At 40.1% G+C, this 20,394-nt stretch overlaps 1 non-coding gene across 1 annotated transcript; it reads right to left on the minus strand.

The window, feature by feature from the left end:
* Positions 1-16,716: 16,716 nt before the first annotated feature.
* Positions 16,717-16,789, minus strand: TRNAK-UUU (transfer RNA lysine (anticodon UUU)). The gene has a single exon. It is a non-coding gene; the product is annotated as a tRNA-Lys (tRNA).
* Between the last annotated feature and the right edge of the window lie 3,605 nt (positions 16,790-20,394).

Raw genomic sequence — 20,394 nt, forward strand, 5'->3', positions numbered from 1 at the left:
ACTACTGTGGCTGTATAATAGCTTCTGAAATCAGGTAGAGTGAGGCCTCCCACTTTCTTCTTCTTTTTCAGTAATGCTTTGCTTATCCGAGGCTTCTTTCCCTTCCATATGAAGTTGGTGATTTGTTTCTCTATCACCTTAAAAAATGACATTGGAATTTGGATCGGAAGTGCATTGTATGTATAGATGGCTTTTGGTAGAATAGAGATTTTTAGTATGTTAAGTCTTCCTATCCATGAGCAAGGTATGTTTTTCCACTTAAGTATGTCCTTTTGAATTTCTTGTAGTAGTGCTTTGTAGTTTTCCTTGTATAGGTCTTTTACATCTTTGGTAAGATTTATTCCTAAGTATTTTATCTTCTTGGGGGCTACTGTGAATGGTATTGATTTGTTATTTCCTCTTCAGTGTTCTTTTTGTTGATGTAGAGGAATCCAAGTGATTTTTCTATGTTTATCTTATAACCTGAGACTCTGCCAAACTTTTCTATTAGTTTCAGTAGTTTTCTGGAGGATTCCTTAGGGTTTTCTGTGTATAATATCATGTTATCTGCAAATAGAGATAATTTTACTTCCTCCTTGCCAATCCGGATGCCCTTTATTTCTTTGTCTAGCCTAATTGCTCTGGCTAGGACTTCTAGCACAATGTTGAATAAGAGCGGTGATAAAGGGCATCCTTGTCTGGTTCTTAGTTGTCGTGTGACCTTGGTGTTCTTCATTTTCCTTTGCTCCAGGTGGGTTGAGACCAATTGATGCATCTTAGATGGCCGCTTGTTAGCATTTAAGACCCCAGATGCCACATTTCAAAGTGGGGTGCAGAGTGTTTTCATAATAGAATTATTTTGCCAATTGACTTAGAAGTCCCCTCAAACCATGTTCCCCAGACCCCCGCCCCTGCTCCGCTGACCTTTCAAGCATTCATTTTATCCCGGAAACCTCTTTGCTTTTAGTCCAGTCCAATTGGGCTGACCTTCCATGTATTGAGTGTTGTCTTTCCCTTCACCCAAAGCAGTTCTTATCTACTGATTGATCAATAAAAAACCCTCTCCCTCCCTCCCTCCCTCCCTCCCTCCCTCCCTCCCTCCCTCCCTCCCTCCCCAGTTCGTAACCACAGAAGTATGTGTTCTTCTCAGTTTTTACTATTTCTCAAGATCTTATAATAGTGGTCTTATACAATATTTGTCCTTTTGCCTCTGACTCATTTCGCTCAGCATAATGCCTTCCAGATTCCTCCATGTTATGAAATGTTTCAGAGATTCGTCACTGTTCTTTATCGATGCGTAGTATTCCATTGTGTGAATATACCACAATTTATTTACCCATTCATCCGTTGATGGACACCTTGGTTGCTTCCAGCTTTTTGCTATTGTAAACAGAGCTGCAATAAACATGGGTGTGCATATATCTGTTTGTCTGAAGGCTCTTGTATCTCTAGGGTATATTCCGAGGAGTGGGATTTCTGGGTTGTATGGTAGTTCTATTTCGAACTGTTTAAGATAACGCCAGATGGATTTCCAAAGTGGTTGTACCATTTTATATTCCCACCAGCAGTGTATAAGAGTTCCAATCTCTCCGCAGCCTCTCCAACATTTATTATTTTGTGTTTTTTGGATTAATGCCAGCCTAGTTGGTGTGAGATGGAATCTCATCGTAGTTTTAATTTGCATTTCTCTAATGGCTAATGATCGAGAGCATTTTCTCATGTATCTGTTGGCTGCCTGAATATCTTCTTTAGTGAAATTTGTGTTCTTATCCTTTGCCCACTTCTTCATTGGGTTGTTTGTCTTTTTGTGGTTGAGTTTTGACAGAATCATGTAGATTTTAGAGATCAGGCACTGATCTGAGATGTCATAGCTGAAAATTCTTTCCCAGTCTGTAGGTGGTCTTTTTACTCTTTTGGTGAAGTCTTCAGATGAGCATAGGTGTTTGATTTTTAGGAGCTCCCAGTTATCGGGTTTCTCTTCATCATTTTTGGTAATGTTTTGTATTCTGTTTATGCCCTGTATTAGGGCTCCTAGGGTTGTCCCTATTTTTTCTTCCATGATCTTTATCGTTTTAGTCTTTATGTTTAGGTCTTTGATCCACTTGGAGTTAGTTTTTGTGCATGGTGTGAGGTATGGGTCCTGTTTCATTTTTTTGCAAATGGATATCCAGTTATGCCAGCACCATTTGTTAAAAAGACTATCTTTTCCCCAATTAACTGACACTGGGCCTTTGTCAAATATCAGCTGCTCATACATGGATGGATTTATATCTGGATTCTCAATTCTGTTCCATTGGTCTATGTGCCTGTTGTTGTACCAGTACCAGGCTGTTTTGACTACTGTGGCTGTATAATAGCTTCTGAAATCAGGTAGAGTGAGGCCTCCCACTTTCTTCTTCTTTTTCAGTAATGCTTTGCTTATCCGTGGGTTCTTTCCCTTCCATATGAAATTAGTGATTTGTTTCTCTATCCCCTTAAAATATGACATTGGAATTTGGATCGGAAGTGCATTATATGTATAGATGGCTTTTGGTAGAATAGACATTTTTACTATGTTAAGTCTTCCTATCCATGAGCAGGGTATGTTTTTCCACTTAAGGATGTCCTTTTGAATTTCTTGTAGTAGAGCTTTGTAGTTTTCTTTGTATAGGTTTTTTACATCCTTGGTAAGATTTATTCCTAAGTATTTTATCTTCTTGGGGGCTACTGTGAATGGTATTGATTTGGTGATTTCCTCTTCAGTGTTCTTTTTCTTGATGTAGAGGAATCCAAGTGATTTTTGTGTGTTTATTTTATAACCTGAGACTCTGCCAAACTCTTCTATTAGTTTCAATATTTTTCTGGAGGATTCCTTAGGGTTTTCTGTGTATAATATCATGTTATCTGCAAATAGAGATAATTTTACTTCCTCCTTGCCAATCCAGATGCCCTTTATTTCTTTGTCTAGCCTAATTGCCCTGGCTAGGACTTCAAGTACGATGTTGAATAAGAGCGGTGATAAAGGGCATCCTTGTCTGGTTCCCATTGTCAAGGGAAATGCTTTCAGGTTCTCTCCATTTAGAGTGATGTTGGCTGTTGGCTTTGCATAGATGCCCTTTATTATGTTGAGGAATTTTCCTTCAATTCCTATTTTGGTGAGAGTTTTTATCATAAATGGGTGCTGGACTTTGTCAAATGCCTTTTCTGCATCAATTGATAAGATCATGTGGTTTTTGTCTTTTGTTTTATTTATGTGGTGGATTACATTAATGGTTTTTCTGATATTAAACCAACCTTGCATACCTGGTATAAATCCCACTTGATCAGGGTGAATTATTTTTTTGATGTGTTGTTGGATTCTATTGGCTAGAATTTTGTTGAGGATTTTTGCATCTATGTTCATGAGGGATATAGGTCTATAATTTTCTTTTTTTGTAATGTCTTTACCTGGTTTTGGTATCAGGGAGATGGTAGCTTCATAGAATGAGTTGGGTAGTATTCCGTCTTTTTCTATGCTTTGAAATACCTTCAGTAGTAGTGGTGTTAACTCTTCTCTGAAGGTTTGGTAGAACTCTGCAGTGAAGCCGTCCAGGCCAGGACTTTTTTTTGTTGGAAGTTTTTTGATTACCATTTCAATCTCTTTTTTTGTTATGGGTCTATTTAGTTGTTCTACTTCTGATTGTGTTAGTTTAGGTAGGTAGTGTTTTTCCAAGAATTCATCCATTTCTTCTAGGTTTTCAAATTTGTTAGAGTACAATTTTTCGTAGTAATCTGAAATGATTCTTTTAATTTCATTTGGTTCTGTTGTGATGTGGTCCTTCTAGTTTCTTATTCGGGTTATTTGTTTCCTTTCCTGTGTTTCTTTAGTCAGTCTAGCCAGTGGTTTATCAATTTTGTTAATTTTTTCAAAGAACCAGCTTTTGGCTTTGTTAATTCTTTCAATTGTTTTTCTGTTCTCTAATTCATTTAGTTCAGCTCTAATTTTTATTATTTGTTTTCTTCTGGTGCCTGATGGGTTCTTTTGTTGCTCACTTTCTATTTGTTCAAGTTGTCGGGACAGTTCTCTGATTTTGGCTCTTTCTTCTTTTTGTATGTGTGCATTTATCGATATAAATTGGCCTCTGAGCACTGCTTTTGCTGTGTCCCAGAGGTTTTGATAGGAAGTATTTTCATTCTCGTTGCAGTCTATGAATTTCCTTATTCCCTCCTTAATGTCTTCTATAACCCAGTCTTTTTTCAGGAGGTTATTGTTCAGTTTCCAAGTATTTGATTTCTTTTCCCTAATTTTTCTGTTATTGATTTCCACTTTTATGGCCTTGTGGTCTAGGAAGATGCTTTGTCGTATTTCGATGTTTTGGACTCTGCAAAGGTTTGTTTTATGACCTAATATGTGGTCTATTCTAGAGAATGTTCCACGTGTACTAGAAAAAAAGTATATTTTGCAGCAGTTGGGTGGAGAGTTCTGTATAATTCAATGAGGTCCAGTTGGTTGATTGTTGTAAGTAGGTCTTCCGTGTCTCTATTGAGCTTCTTACTGGATGTCCTGTCCTTCTCCGAAAGTGGTGTGTTGAAGTCTCCTACTATAATTGTGGAGGTGTCTATCTCACTTTTCAGTTCTGTTAAAATTTGCTTTATGTATCTTGCAGCCCTGTCATTGGGTGCATAAATATTTAATATGGTTATATCTTCCTGATGAATTGTCCCTTTTATCATTATGTAGTGTCCTTCTTTATCCTTTGTGGTGGATTTAAGTCTAAAGTCTATTTTGTCAGAAATTAATATTGCTACTCCTCTTCTTTTTTGCTTATTGTTTGCTTGATATATTTTTTTCCATCGTTTGGGTTTTCGTTTGTTTGTGTCTCTAAGTCTAAGGTGCGTCTCTTGTAGGGAGCATATAGATGGATCGTGTTTCTTTATCCAGCCCATGACTCTCTGTCTCTTTATTGGTATATTTAGTCCATTTACATTCAGCGTAATTATAGATAAAGAAGTTTTGAGTGCTGCCATTTTGATGCCTTCTCATGTGTGTTGTTGGCCATTTCATTTTTCCACATACTTTTTTGTGCTGAGACATTTTTCTTAGTAAATTGTGAGATCCTCATTTTCATAATGTTTGACTTTATGTTAGTTGAGTCGTTACGTTTTTCTTGGCTTTTATCTTGAGTTATGGAGTTGATATTCCTTTTTGTGGTTACCTTATTATTTACCCCTATTTTTCTAAGTAAAAACCTAACTTGTATCGTTCTATATCGCCTTGTATCACTCTCCATCTGGCAGTTCAATGCCTCCTGTATTTAGTCCCTCTTTTTGATTATTGTGATCTTTTACCTATTGACTTCCATGATTCCCTGTTATGTGTATTATTTTATTTATTTATTTATTTTTAGAATTAATCTTAATTTGTTTGTTTTTGTGCTTTCCCTTTTTGAGTTGATATCAGGACGTTCTGTTTTGTGACCTTGTATTGTGCTGGTACCTGATATTATTGGTTATCTGACCAAACAATCTCCTTTAGGGTTTCTTGTAGCTTTGGTTTGGTTTTTGCAAATTCTCTAAACTTGTGCTTATCTGTAAATATCTTAATTTCGCCTTCATATTTCAGAGAGAGTTTTGCTGGATATATGATCCTTGGTTGGCAGTTTTTCTCCTTCAGTGCTCTGTATATGTCGTCCCATTCCCTTCTTGCCTGCATGGTTTCTGCTGAGTAGTCTGAACTTATTGATTCTCCCTTGAAGGAAACCTTTCTTTTCTCCCTGGCTGCTTTTAAATTTTTCTCTTTATCTTTGGTTTTGGCAAGTTTGATGATAATATGTCTTGGTGTTTTTCTTTTTGGATCAATCTTAAATGGGGTTCGATGAGCATCTTGGATAGATATCCTTTCATCTTTCATGATGTCAGGGAGGTTTTGTGTCAGGAGTTCTTCACCTATTTTCTCTGTGTTTTCTGTCCCCCCTCCCTGTTCTGGGACTCCAATCACTCGCAAGTTATCCTTCTTGATAGAGTCCCACATGATTCTTAGGGTTTCTTCATTTTTCTTAATTCTTTTATCCGATTTTTTTCAGCTATGCTGGTGTTGATTCCCTGGTCCTCCAGATGTCCCAGTCTGCATTCTAATTGCTTAAGCCTACTCCTCTGACTTCCTATTGCGTTGTCTAATTCTGTGATTTTATTGTTAATCTTTTGGATTTCTGCATGCTGTCTCTCTGGATTCTTGCAACTTATTAATTTTTCCACTATGTTCTTGAATAATCTTTTTGAGTTCTTCAACAGTTTTATCAGTGTGTTCCTTGGCTTTTACTGCAGTTTGTCTTATTTCATTTGTGATGTCTTGAAGCATTCTGTAAATTAGTTTTTTATATTCTGTATCTGATAATTCCAGGATTGTATCTTCATTTGGGAAAGATTTTGATTCTTTTGTTTGGGGGGTTGGAGAAGCTGTCATGGTCTGCTTCTTTATGTGGTTTGATATGGACTGCTGTCTCCGAGCCATCACTGGGAAACTAGTTTTTCCAGAAAATCCACTGACTGGTACGCTGGCTCCTTGCTCTGAAAACAATCGCTGTCTCCCCGTATTTGTTCGTTCTCCGTCTCTAAATCTGTGTTTGTTGTTCAGAGTTCGTAGATTGTTATGTATGTGATCGATTCAATTGTTTTTCCACGTCTTTGTTTCCAATTACTTTTTTGTGCTGAGACGTTTTTCTTTGTAAATTGTGAGATCCTGATTTTCATAGTATTTGACTTTATGTTTGCTGAGTCATTACGTTTTTCTTGGTTTTTATTTTGAATTATGGAGTTGTTATGCCTCTTTGTGGTTACCTTAATATTTACCCCTATTTTTCTAAGTAAAAACCTAACTTGTATTGTCCTATATCGCCTTGTAATCCTCTCCATATGGCAGTTCTATGCCACCTGTATTTAGTCCCTCTTTATGATTATTGTGATCTTTTACATATTGACTTCAATGATTCCGTGTTTTAAGGGTTTTTTTTTGTTGTTGTTGTTAAATTAATATGAATTTGTTTTTGCGATTTCCCTATTTGAGTTGATATCAGGATGTTCTGTTCTGTGACCTTGTGTTGTGCTGGTATCTGATATTATTGGTTTTCTGACCAAACAATTTCCTTTAGTATTTCTTGTAGCTTTGGTTTGGTTTTTGCAAATTCTCTAAGCTTGTGTTTATCTGTAAATATCTTAATTTCGCCTTCATATTTCAGAGAGAGTTTTGCTGGATATGTGATCCTTGGCTGGCAGTTTTTCTCCTTCAGTGCTCTATATATGTCATCCCATTGCCTTCTTGACTGCATGGTTTCTGCTGAGTACTCTGAACTTATTCTTATTGATTCTCCCTTGAAGGAAACCTTTCTTTTCTCCCTGGCTGCTTTTAAAATTTTCTCTTTATCTTTGTTTTTGGCAAGTTTGATGATAATATGTCTTGGTGTTTTTCTTTTGGATCAATCTTAAATGGGGTTCGATGACCATCTTCGATAGATATCCTTTCATCTTTCATGATATCAGGGAAGTTTTCTGTCAGCAGATCTTCAACTATTCTCTCTGTGTTTTCTGTCCTCCCTCCCTGTTCTGGGACTCCAATCACATGCAAGTTATCCTTCTTGATAGAGTCCCACATGATTCTTAGGATTTCCTCATTTTTTAAAATTCTTTTATCTGAATTTTTTTCAGCTATGTTGGTGTTAATTCCCTGGTCCTGCAGATTTCCCAGTCTGCATTCTAATTGCTCGAGTCTGCTCCTCTGACTTCCTATTGCGTTGTCTAATTCTGTGATTTTATTGTTAATCTTTTGGATTTCTGCATGCTGTCTCTCTATGGATTCTTGCAACTTATTAATTTTTCCACTATGTTCTTGAATAATCTTTTTGAGTTCTTCAACTGTTTTATCAGTGTGTTCCTTGGCTTTTTCTGCAGTTTGCCTTATTTCATTTCTGAGGTCATCCCTGATGTCTTGAAGCATTCTGTAAATTAGTTTTTTATATTCTGTATCTGATAATTCCAGGATTGTATCTTCATTTGGGAAAGATTTTGATTCTTTAGTTTGGGGAGTTGTAGAAGCAGTCATGGTCTGCTTCTTTATGTGGTTTAATATCGACTGCTGTCTCCGAGCCATCACTAAGATATTGTAGTGATTTATTCTAATTTGCTCACTGAGTCTTGTTTTGTTTTCTTTCAATATACATGAATGGGCTACTAGATTGTGCTGTCTTGATTGTTGTAGCCCTTGACTTACTTGTGACCTATTACCAGCTGGTTTGGGCTGTTGCCAGATATATATGCCTGAGTCTATTCACTATTCTTGAGTAGAATCTGATTTTGGGTCATCAAGTGTGTGCTGCACCCTAACACCTATCCACCTTGAGAAGTAGTGGTGATAGTTGTGTGCACCAGATTCTAATTGCAGCTGGGGTTCACACTCCGGGGGGCAGGATGCTGACAGGCTTCCCCCAAGTGTCAGTGAGGTAGTTGTGTCTCTATTCCTAAAGCACCTTGGTGGGAGGGCTCTGCAGCTGTACCTTAGGCCCCCAGTGCAAGTACCTCTACAGATTGGTAGGTGTCACCCTCCTTAGACCCCTAAGGCAAGAGGCTAGGTGGTCTGGGGGGAGCTTCAGCCCTCAGTTCCCTGTTGTGGGTCAGTTAGGGCTCTGTTGAATAAGCAGAGATATCAGACCTGGGAAACTTGTTTTTCCAGTAAATCCGCTAAAAAAAAATGCAGTCAGATCCCTATCAGAAATGCCTTTGCATTATAATTGCCACCTTGTTCCCTGTAGGGATGAAAGCCCGAGATATGGATCATATATGCTTGGCTGGAGCTGGTTCTGTGTTTTTAGTCCAATTAGGGAAGGATTTTTGGTCCCTGGGTTTTTTGTGGTTGCTTCTCTCAGGCCGGAAGAATGGGTTAGGAAAAGACCAAAAAAAAAAAAAAAAAAAGGGAAAAGAAAAGCCAGGAGCCGGAGCCTTTCTCCCTCTGGCTCAGGAAATTCCAATGTTAATGAAACCACCTTGAAAGGGGAGGGGAGGGTTCAGAAAAACAGGAGAGAGTAAAAAAAAACCTGGAATATAGCCAAAGTTGCTTATCTTGCTTGGGATGACTATTTTATCTGAGATTCCCCAAGGGGCGTGTGGCCTATGTGTGCTGGCCATGTAGAGATTGCCCCAGAGGGTCTGGCCCACAGAAGCCGCAGTCAGTTCCTCCGCTGCCAGTCCAAAGCCCAGCGTCAAGGTTCCCCGGCTGGGACGCTGCACTCCCGGCTCTAAAACCAGTCGCTGCCTCCCGGGGACTTCTCCTCCCACCAGCCGTGTCACCGCACCACCCGCAGACCGGCCGGACCCCTCCCGGAGTCAGGTCAGGGGGGTAGGGCTGCACCCCGTGTTTGCACTGTCACAGGATGTGGTGCTCAGTTACCCCGCGCCCAGTCCAAAGCCCCACACCAAGGTTCCCGGGCTGGGATGCTGCACTCCCGGCTCCAAAACCAGTCGCTGCCTCCTGGTGACTTCTCCTCCCTCCAGCCCCATTGCCGCACCGCCGGCGCTGACTGGCTGGGCCCTCTCCCGAAGTCAGTTCAGGCGGGTAGGGCTGTGCCCCGTGTTTGTGCCATCACAGGATGTTGTGTTCAGCTCCCCTGCGCCCAGTCCTAAGCCCGGCCCCAAGGTTACCTGACTGGGTCGCTGGCTCCAGGCTCCGAAAACAGTCTCTGCTTCCCCGTAGTTGTTCGTTCTCTGTCTCTGTCACTCAGGTCAACTCTTTAAATCTGTGTTTGTTGTTCAGGGTTCGTAGATTGTCATGTATGTGATCGATTCACTTGTTTTTCGGAGTCTTTGTTGCAAGAGGGATCCGAGGTAGCCTCTACCTAGTCAGCCATCTTTGCCCCCCTCCCTTTTATTTCCTTTTATCTCTTGTAAGATAAAAGGTGGTGCAGGCCACACCCCAGAGAAATGCCCCTTCCATTGGATGAGGGGTGTGACCTTAGTAAGGGTGGTACAATCTCACCGTTATCCTCTTTAGCATAAAATTATAATCACAAAATGGAGAACAACCACACAATACTGGGAATCATGACCTAACCAAGTTGACACTTATTACACTTCTTTGGGGGGAACACAATTCAATCCATTACAAAAGGTGATCCAAAAGAATGCAGAAGTTATCGAACAATATCATTAATATAACACACAAGTAATATTTTTCTGAAGATCAATCAAAAGCCGTTGCAGCTGTACATCAACAGAGAACTCCCAGAAGTTCAAGTCAGATTCAGAAGAGGACATGGAACCAGGGATATCATTGCAGATATCAGATGGATCTTGGCTGAAAGCAGAGCATACCAGAAGGATGTTTACCTCTGTTTTATTGACTATGCAAAGGCATTCGACTGTGTGGATCATAACAAATTATGGATAACATTGTGAGGAATAGGAGATGCAAAACAGTTAATTGTGCTCATGAGAAACCTGTACATAGACCAAGAGGCATTCGTTTGAACAGAACAGAGTGATACTGGTTTAAAGTCAAGAAAGGTGTGTTTCTGGATTGTATCCTCTCACCACACTTACTCAGTCTTTATGCTAAGCAAGTAATACAAGAAGGTGGAACATATAAAGAAGAATGCAGTATCGGGATTGGAGGAAGACTCATTAACAACCTATGATAAGCAGGCGACACAACTTTGCTTGCTTTAAAATGAAGAGGAATTGAAGCACTGACTGATGAAGATCAAAGACCACAGCCTTCAGTATGGATTACACTTCAACTGGATCAATAAGCAACATCATGATAAACGGAAATAAGATTGAAGTTGTTGAGGATTTCATTTTACTTGGACCCACAATCAATGCCCACAGAAGCAGCAGTCCAGAAATCAAACAATTCATTGCATTGGGCAAATCTGCTGTAAAAGGCCTCTTTAAAGTGTTAAAAAGCAAAGATGTCACCTTGAGATCTAAGATGTGCCTAATCCAAGCCACGGTGTTTTCAATTGCCTCATGTGCATACAAAAGCTGAACAATGAATAAGGAAGACTGAAGAAGAATTGATGCCTTTGAATTGTGGTGTTGGTGAAGAATATTGAATATACCATGGACTGCCAGAAGTACAAACAAATCTGTCTTGGAGAATGTACAGCCAGAATGCTCATTAAAAGCCAGAATGTCAAGGCTTCATCTCACATGCTTGGACCTGTTTTCAGAATAGATCAGTCCCTAGAGAAGGACATCATGCTTGGCAAATGAAGGGTCAGGGAAGAAGAGGAAGACACTCAATGAGATGGATTGACACAGTGGCTGCAACAGTGGGCACGACTGTAACAATAATTGTGAGGATGGCTCAGGACCAGGCAGTGTTTCATTCTTTTGTGCATGGGGTCACTATGAGTTGGAACCATCTCCATGGCACCTAAAACAACATGTTTATGTAAGCCTATGTTTAGCATTGTAAGAAACTGCTAGACTGTCTTCCAAAGTGACTGTGTTATTTTGCATTTTCTCAGCAATGAATGACAGTTCCTGTAGCTCCACATCCTTGCCAGCATGTGGTGTTGTTAGCATTTGGGATTATAGCAACCGGACAGCAACAATAGATGTGTAATGATATGTCATCATTGTATTAATCTGTAATTCCCTAGTAGTGTATGAGGAATGGATGGTACTGAAGGAAGAAGTTCAAGCTGTACTGAAGGCATTGACCAAAAACAAGGCTCTGGGAATTGATGGAATACCAACTGAGATGTTTCAAAAAACAGATGCAGCACTAGAAGTGCTCACTCATCTGTGCCAAAAAATTTCTAAGACAGCTACCTGAACAACAGACTGGAAGGGATCCATATTTATAGCTATTCCCAGAAAAGGTGATCCAACTAAATGCAGATATTATCCAACAATAGCATTAATATCAGATGGAAGCAAAATTTTGCTGAAGATCATTCAAAAGCAGCTGCATCAGTGTATCAACAGGGAACTGCCAGAAATTCAAGCCAGATTTAGAAGTGAACACGGAACCAGGGATAACATTGCTGATGTCAGATGAATCCTGGCTGAAAGCAGAGAATACCAGAAAGATTTTCACCTGTGTTTTATTGATTATGCTAAGGCATTCGACTGTGAAGATCATAACAAATTATGGATAACATTTCAGAGAACGGGAATTTTGGAACACCTAATTGTTCTCATGAGAAATCTGCGCATGGAACAAGAGGCAGTCATTTGAACACAACAAGGGAATACCGCATGGTTTAAAGTCAGGAAAGGTGTGCGTCAGGGTTGTGCCCTTTCACAATACCTGTTCAATGTGAGCAAATAATCTGAGAAGCTGGGCTATATGAAGAAGAACAGGGCGTCAGGATTGGAGGAAGACTCATTAACCACCTGTGTTATGCAGATGACACAACCTCCCTTGCTGAAAGTGAAGAGGACTTGAAGCACTTACTAATGAAGATCAAAGACCACAGCCTTCAGTACGGATTACACCTCAGCATAAAGAAAACAAAAATTGTCACAACTGGACCAATAAGCAACATCATGATGAATGGAGAAAAGTCTGAGGTTGTCAAGGATTTCATTTTACTTGGATCCATCATAACACCCATGCAAGCAGCGGTCAAGAAATCAAAAGACACATTGCATTGAGCAAATCAGCTGCAAGGCATCTCTATAACATGTTAAAAAGGAAAGATGTCACCTTGAGGACTAAGGTGCACCTGATCCAAGCCATAGTGTTTTCACTCAACTTATAAGTGTGTAAAATTTGGACAATGGGTAACCAGTTCTGTTTTGGTTTTTTTAATGGCACATGTCTTCTGTATACCTTCTTTGCTGACTTATCTCTTCAGATATTCTACCCTCTTTTTAATTGGGTTGGTTGTGTTTTTATTGTTGTGTTTTAGGAGTTTGTTATATATCTTGGATCCACCAGGATCACCAATTGCCATCACGTTCATTATGACTCATAGTGACCCCATGTGTTGCAGACTACAGCCTGGACTTAAGTCCTTTCTCAGATATGAGTTTCGTCTCATGTATTTTGATGCTTTGTTGTTAGGTGCATACACACTCAGGATTATTATGTCTTGGAGAATTGACCCTTTAATCATTATGTAATCCTTTCTTTATTTTTGACAATTTTCCTTGCTCTGAAATCTGACTTGTATGAAATTAATATAGCAGCTCCAGCTTTCTTTTGATTAGTGTTAGCATGGTATATCTTTCTCCATCTGTTTACTTTAATCTATCCATGTTTTTATATTGAAGTGGGTTCTGTGTAAAGAACAAGTAGCTGGGTCTGTTGTTTTGGTTCTTTTTAATCCACTAGGGTAGTCCATGTTTTTTAATTAGCATTGTAATGTTTAATGTTATTTTTTATTTATTTTTTATTTATTGTCAGCTAGGCCTTGATTCTCAGCGGTTTGGCATGTGCTCTTCCATAATGTGATCTGGTATGAGCAACCAAATAGTTAAAGAAGGACTTTCCTTTGGGGGTCTGGCCTGTCTCCAGTATATAAAAGGATGTTCTGACAAAAATCACTCCCTCTTGACCCTATACTCTTCAGGGCACCTGATCTCCTCTTCTTGGGATATATGCCTGCAGAAGTCTCTAGCCTGCTGCCAGACTTGCACATCTTGGATTTCCTAGTGCCTGCAACCCTATGAGCTAACATGTAGGAAGACTCATTAGAAACCTGCTATATGCAGATGACCCAACTCTGCTTGCTGAAAGTGAAGAGGTCTTAAAGTATTTACTAATAAAGATCAGAGACCACAGCCTTCAGTATGGATTATCCTTCAACGTAAAGAAAGCAAGAATCCTCACAACTGGAACAATAAGCAACATCATGATAAATGGAGAAAATACTGAAGTTGTCAAGGATTTCATTTTACTTGGATCCACAATCAACACCCATGGAAGCAGCAGTCAAGAAATCAAAAGATCCATTGCACTGGGCAAATTGGCTACAAGAGATCTCTTTAAAGTGCTGAAAAGCAAAGATGTCACCTTGAAGACTAAGGTGAGACTGGCCCAAGCCATGACGATTTCATTCGCATCATATGCATGTGAAAGATGGACAATGAATAAGGAAGACCGAAGAAGAATTGACCCCTTTGAATTGTGGCGTTGGCAAAGAATATTGCATGTACCATGGACTGCCAAAAGAACAAACAAATCTGTCTTGGCTTTAAATATGTCATTCCTTTGCCTTCTTGCCTGCATGGTTTCTGCTGAGTAAAAATCCGAGCTTATTCTTACCGACTCTCATTTGTAGGTGATTTTTCGTATATCCCTAGCTGCTCTTAAAATTCTCTGTTTACTTTTGGCTTTGGCAAGCTTGATTATAATATGTCTCAGCAACTTCCTTTTAGGATCTACCTTGTGTGGGGTTCAATGACCACCTTGGATGGATATCTTCTCATCTTTCATGATATCAGGGAAGTTTTCTGCCAACAGATCTTTAACAATTCTCTCTGTATTTTCTGTTACCCACCTCTGTTCTGGTACTCAGATCACTTGTAGGTTATTTCTCTTGATGGAGTCCCACATAATTCTTAGCATTTATTCTTATAATTCTTTTATCTGATTTTACCTCAAATATGTCAGTGTCAAGTGCTTTATCTTCCAATATCACTAATTCTAATGTCCATTTCCTCAGTTCTGCTCCTTTGACTTTCTACTGAATTGTCTAATTCTGAAATTTCATTGTTAATCCTCTGAATTTCTGTTTGCTGTCTCTCTATGAACTCTTGCAGCCTATTAAATTTGTCATTATGCACTTCTCTAATCTTCTTAAGTTCCTCTAATGCTCTGTCTGTGCCTTCCTTGTCTTGTTCTGCATTTTGCCTGATCTCCTTCCTGATCTCTTGAGAAGTTCTCTATATTAATCTTTTGTATTCTGCCTTTGATAATTCCAGGAATTTCCCTTCCTCTGGAAGATTTCTTGATTCCTTATTTTGGAAACTTTGCTGAAGCTGTCATGGTCTGCCTTTTTATGTGATTTGATATTCACTGTTGTCTCTGAGCCATCAATAAAGTTATTGTATTTATTTATTTTATGTTTACTTACTGTGTCCTAGCTTCTTGGTTTATTTCATTTTGATATGTGCCCAAATAAGTTCCTCAGGTGAACTGGTTTGATTATTGATGCCTTTGAAGCTCTAATGTCCTATCACCAGTTGGTTGGAGCTGTTACTAGGTATATGAGTCCAGGAGTCAGTTCACTTGTATGGATTCAGCGCAGGTGTCCAGGTAGTCGGTCACCAAGTATGTGGAGCACGCTCTCACCTACAGTCTTAGATGAGCAGGTATGATTGGTGTAGGCACAAGTATCTGTCTGCAGTAGGGGGCGATGCCCTGAGCAAGGCAGGGGACTGATAACAACCCCTGAGTGCCTGTGAGGAAAATGTGTCCCTGGTTCCCAGAGTGCCTAGGTGGGTGTGTTTTGCAGCCAGACTACGGGCACCCAATGCTGTTGGGTGTAAGACTGGGAGGCACCACTTAGCCTTGGATCCCTGTCAAGGGTGGCTAGGTCGAATAGGTGAAGCCACCAGTCCTCAGGCCCCTGATGTGGATAGGTGAGGACTGTGCTTAATAGGCAGAGCAATGTCAGAAGTCACAAACCTGACTCTTCACCATATAGCTGAAACAGTTGACATTAGTCTTCAGGTATATACCCTGTTGCATTGTGCTAATGAGGACCTACACTGTTGAAATGGTCCCACACAGGTCCATGCAGGGTTGAAAGTCCATGGACCACTTATGCCTGTGCTTAGGCAGAGGAACTGTTTCTGCCCTGAGTTCCCAGTTTACAGGAGCTGGCAGATTATTTTTCCCCCTTGTTTGTTAATTTGTTCCTTCTCCCAGGCTGGGAGGATGGCTCAGGGCTCCAGGCAGGTCCTACTTCCAGCCCAGGGAAAGCAGCTATCACTGAATCAGGCTCAGAACCCAGTGCAGGGTGGGGAGGGATCAGTTAAATGGGAGAGAGTTTTTTCCAAAAGGGTATTTTTTTGGTCCATGGGTTAGATTAGATGCAATCCTTATCTTTTGCTAAGAGCATCACTTTTCACTGATTCTGTAAGCATGAGTGAACTCTCCATCAATCAGTCTCTTCCAATGTGGAAAACATGTCCTGAACACCTCTGCTTGCCTCACCAAGCTTGTGCCAGCAGATCTGGCCTGAGGGGTGCTGGTTCCCACCAGGTCAGGTCTGGCAACTCCTCACTGCTTCTGAACAATCTCTCCCTTTCCCTGCCACTTGGTCCACTTCCTCAACTTTCCCTTTCATGTTCAGGGCTCATAGATTGTCATATATCATCGATTGACTTGTTTATTTAGGTCTTTGTTATAAGAGGGACCACCAGAAGCATCTGACTATTCCACCATCTTGGCCCTGGCTCTGAAGTTTGTTTTTAGAAACCTTCATCTCATTTGGAAGAACTGGGCTGCCTCAACTTTTTCTGACCCCTTCTGGGCAGTGTAGAACTGCTCCATAGTGTTTTCTAGGTTTTCACCTTTCAGAAGCAGTTTACCAGGCCTGTCTTCTGAGGAACCTCTGGGTGCGTTCAGACCCCCAACCTTTTGGCTATTAATTAAGCATTTAACCCTTTGTCCTTTCTCTGTTCTCCCTGCTCTATTCTGACTCTTGTTGAGCAAAGAGCAGGAAAAGATGAGTCAAGAAGCCTATAGTAAATGTCTGGAAGTGTTCCTCTAAGGGGCAGCGGAATGTCAATAGGCTTCTAAGGGAAATAACTAGGGTAAAAAGAGAATAACGCCTGAATAGGAACTTGAACCCTGGACCCTCAGATTAAAAGTCTGATGCTCTACCAACTGAGCTACCCAGGCCTCTACATCCAACTTTTCTTGAGTACCTAATGGAGGTTTTATGTAGGTCAGTTGGTTTTATGTTTCACGTCCTGGTTCCCAGATAGCTTCTTTGTAATTCTTCTGCCTGTCAAGAAGTTCCTGTTCCAAAAAGATGCCATAAGCGCTAGGACAATTTCCCTTCCTTCTGTCTTGTCTTCTGTCTCTTTAGACTTTCACAAACAGACTTGGTCACCTAGACAAACCACTACCGGCTTTCAGAACACATTGCTACTACACCCAGAGGGTTTCATGCCCACCCACATCTATTTTTCTTCAAGCAACACTCATGCTACTCTTTTTTGTATTCCTTTGCATTGTCTTGTACATTTTCTTGCATCATTGGGAGGCAGAGAAGAAAAGAGATAAAGGAGAGAAAAACTGAAGACCAAAGAGAATGTTCCATAATGGTGGGGGAAGCAAAGGTGCATGGGTTTAGTCTTCTGCACCTCTTTGCTTGCTTTTCTTCTTGATGCCCTTCGTTACCATCTGTGAGTCACTTCTTTTCATTTTATTTCTCCTCCTCCTTCTCTTTGGTCTCCTTTTTCTCTTCCTCCTTCAGGTCTTCATGTCATGAATACTATTTGCTATTCAGATCCAAGGGAAAATGATAATTTTCTTGACAACTTAGTGTACTTTAGTACATAGCATCCAGGATATGACCTAAGATAGTTTTGAGTTTTGACCCAAACCTGGAGAAAATACTGTACAAGGGATCTGGGAACAAATGGGGAAGTTTTGGAGTGAAGGAAATTTAACCTGTCTGGGGAGGAAAGTCAGGATAGGGAATGGAAAAAGACTTATCGTTTACTTCTTCCACATGACTCGGCACTTCCACGAAATCCAGACTATGTGAAAACTGAGAGAAGTTGTGATTACTTAACTTCAGGAATTTGTGGATTTCTCCTCTCTCCTAACCTACCAATATACAAGGCAGAGTTGGGGATGGGTCACACAAAATCATCTTGAATTGTTTTGTGGATCAATCCACAGGGAAACTAGGGAAAGACGTTTAAGCAAAATACCTTGGGGTTAGTTAGCATTGTCTACTTTCTCTGCATTTAATGTAGACTGGAAGACACCAACCTGTACCTCACACATAGCGACCACTCTCCCAGGGAGATTTGGGACACACTACCTCATCCCACCTCTGCATCAGGTGATTCTTTTACTTGTGGGTAAAGGATAAAGTATTTTAAAAGCTATGTTTTAAAAATCTTTGTTTTAAATGGATTATAATAAAACATTTTTCTGGCATTAAAAGCAGACATTTCTGACAAAGGGAGCTCTTGTTTGAGCTTCCAGACTTTTCTCCCTGGAGCAACAGCATATTATATTTGAGAAAAAAAATCTGAACATACCAGCTTGTGGCAGAGTGCAGTTCTTGGCTTATAATTCTCCACCAAAATGCATCATCATTATAAGTGACTTAGATGAGAGAGCCCTGGAAATATGTCACTTCTGATTATCTCACAATCTCGGTTTAGTAATTCTAAATTATTTTCAGAGGCTTCAGATGATATTTGATTCCTTTTTTGAATGTTGTAAAAATTGCTTTCAACTGCAAAGTTAAAAAATTGAAAACAGAAAACTAATGTTCCCTTATCAACACTTTAACTTATTTGCTTGTACCATATCCTCACAGTATTGGCTGTATGGTCTAATGGATCACGTTTCTGATTCCAGATCTAGAGGATTGAGGGTTCAAGTCCTTCCATAGTTGTTTACTTCTTATTGCACAACAAGTAGAAGATTCTTGAATTGGCTCCCAGTGACTACTAATTCCTGAGGTGTTTCTGGAAGGAAGAATTGATATAGGTGAAGTTTCTTCTGTCACATATCAATAATTAACATTAAAGAGGCTTTGGAAATCTAAAATGGGCTGAGCCTCTTTATTGTTAGTTTAACAACAAAGCATTCCTCTGCATCCCTCCATATTGGGAACTTACCAGTGTATTTTTGGAATCCAGGTTGCTCTAGCCACAATATCAACCCCTGAGTTCAGCCACCCCAAAACTATCCTAATTGTGCTTCACAATATTCAGTGCCATATTAACCCCTGCTCTATAGGGTCGATATGATTTGGAATTGACTCAAAGGCAACGGGTTTGGTTTGGCTTTTTTGGGGGGAGGGCCTATCCTTCTACCCACACACAAATGATTGCATATCTTTGTGGCTGACATCTGTCTAATGGTCTCTTCAAAGGGGACTTTTGCTTCTCTTACTCCTCTCACATTCAAATGCTCTGATGAGCTGCCTTCCGGGTCAGCTGGGAGGCAAGTTCTGTTAGAAAAATGGAGTCCTCCCAAGTTAAAAGGGGACTTCATGCGATTCCTGTGAAATGGAGAAGATCCTTATTGGGACAGAAATTGGCAAAGAAGAGATACAAGTCATCTCACTTGGAGGTTGCTCCTTCTTAGGTCTACTAAGAAATTCCAAGAAGATAATGATAATCAGTATGAACTTCAGAGTCCAAGATCACTCTAGAGGCAAAGCTTATCGCTTGGTTTTCAATGAATACCTTTAAGGAGCTCCAAATCTTCAAACTATAATGCACTGTCTTCAGGACTCACCCTACCTCTGTGCAGAGACTCACTTCTCTACAGCCACGTGCTTTACACAAATGTCCAGATGAGAGACCTTTGTAACATTCTAGTCTCAAGAATCACCGTGCTTACCAAACACTAATGTGAATAAAAAAAAAAAAAATGCACCTTAAATTCGTGAGTATGCTGAATAAATGAAATCCCAGATCAAACTCCTTCTCTCCACTTTCCAATCCTATCCAATGCCCCTAAAGAAAAAGAAAACAACAACAAGAAATGTCCACTCCTCCTTTCCCAAAGTGAAAGGACTTAGCATCTCCACAATCCAGAGACTTGGGGATGTTCCTAAAAATTTCCACATTTAAATTCCATTAACAAATTTTACCTCTCAACACTGTGCCATCCTCCTCATTCCTTCAGTCACTATTTTGCTCATCTATTTGACAGTAGGACAAAGAGTAAGGTTGCTGTGCACATTGAATGAATACCTCTCAAATGATACTGCAAATCTGACTTTGCACATTTGAAGTCTTGCTCTCCAGATTCCCATTGAGAAAAGCAAGCATGTCAGTAGTAAAATGCACTGTAAATATTCCCATAGCTGCTCTAGGAGAAAGCTGTGCTCAGTAGCCTTTTGTGTATGAGTGAGAAAGAATTTTGGGAAAACTTAAAGCATCTGCACCAGAACAGGGTCATGAATCCTAAGATGCCTAGTGCACTGAGCTCTCCAAGACTTTGATGGGTTCGGTAAGAGTCTATTTAAACCAAAAAGTCTTGGTCACTGCTTGACCTTTCTGTCTCATTCTTTCCTTTGAATATTAAGCCCCCCCAAAATTGCTGCAAATACAAGATATTCTAGCCCAAAGTCCTCCGGGGATTCTGTTTTTAAGCTTCACGTTGCTGCGCTACCACGTGGAATCCGCACAACGGGGCCTCCCTGTGGCTTTTTCCAAAGACTCCAATCTCAGCAACTGCTATTCCAGAAACACGGAAGCACAGGAGCGCATTCCAAAATGCTCAGCGATTTCACCTGGAGGTCG

Source organism: Elephas maximus, chromosome 1 (assembly GCF_024166365.1).
Source record: "Elephas maximus indicus isolate mEleMax1 chromosome 1, mEleMax1 primary haplotype, whole genome shotgun sequence".
Taxonomy (NCBI): Eukaryota; Metazoa; Chordata; class Mammalia; order Proboscidea; family Elephantidae; genus Elephas; species Elephas maximus.